Raw genomic sequence first — 1,131 nt, forward strand, 5'->3', positions numbered from 1 at the left:
CAGCCTACTCAACTTGAAGACAACTAGGATGAAGACCTTTATAGTGATCCACTTCCACTTAATGCATAATAAATATGTTTTCTCTTCCTTATGATTATCTTAATAACATTTTCTTTTCTCTAGATTACTTTATTGTAAGAACACAGTATCTAGTACATATAACATACAAAATATGTGTTAATGGCCTATTTACATTATCAGCAAGCCTTCTAGTCAACCACAGCCTATTAGTAGTTAAAATTGGGGGACTCAAAGTTATACACAAATTTTCAACTGCACAGAGGTGCCCCAACCCCTGCATTGTTCAAGGGTCTACTGTATGTAATTTTCCCAGCTCTAGTCAACTTAGTTTTCCACGAGCATTTTGTTTAATCCCTTAACCAAAGGGCCTTTTTCCTTTTGATTTTGTTTGTTTGTTTTGTTTGAAGCATACGTGCTGTTCTGCTTGCCCTTATGCTTGTGGGGGATGTGGTCGAGGTGACTGGCACCACAGTTTCCAGTAAAGACTTGAACCATCCTTCTATTTCTTAGCATGTATAGCAGCTGTGACTTCCTCTTTTTGGTTTCAAATAAAAAATATATTTTCATCCAATTTTTCGTCTTACAGAAATTTATCTTACCTTCCATATACTGATGATGCTGTCTCTCACCCTTTCCCTTTATGGGTCAATTCCATTATGAACTCTTTTAGTTTATTGGGTCTCATACTGGGGTGGGGGGTGGCAAATGTTTGTGCTCAGTCCATCAACTGACGCCAGAATGCTTGTGAAACTAACAAGCCTCCTTCAGATATTTTTAAAGCCATGCTGCTTAGCTCATGGCAGATGTTACGACTTGGGTTTCCTTATTACAGACGAACTTTTAGTGACGCCCAATGTGTTCAGCCTCCTTGTATTTCCGTATTTGAGACTCTGAAATTAGACCCTCTGTGAAGTTCTTCTGAGCCAATGAGAGGGGCGATGAAGGTGGAGGTGGCCTAAGTGAAGTAAATCATTGTATTTCACAATGGCAAGCCAACACATTTTGAATAGAGCATATAAGTCAAGAAATAGATGTGCAAACATATTATTAAGTATAATGGAAGTATTGCCAGAAGAATAAGTTAAAAGTATTTGCCCCTGGGGAGTGAGA

Source organism: Propithecus coquereli, unplaced genomic scaffold, assembly GCF_000956105.1.
Source record: "Propithecus coquereli isolate 6110/MARCELLA unplaced genomic scaffold, Pcoq_1.0 Scaffold80, whole genome shotgun sequence".
Classification (NCBI taxonomy): domain Eukaryota; kingdom Metazoa; phylum Chordata; class Mammalia; order Primates; family Indriidae; genus Propithecus; species Propithecus coquereli.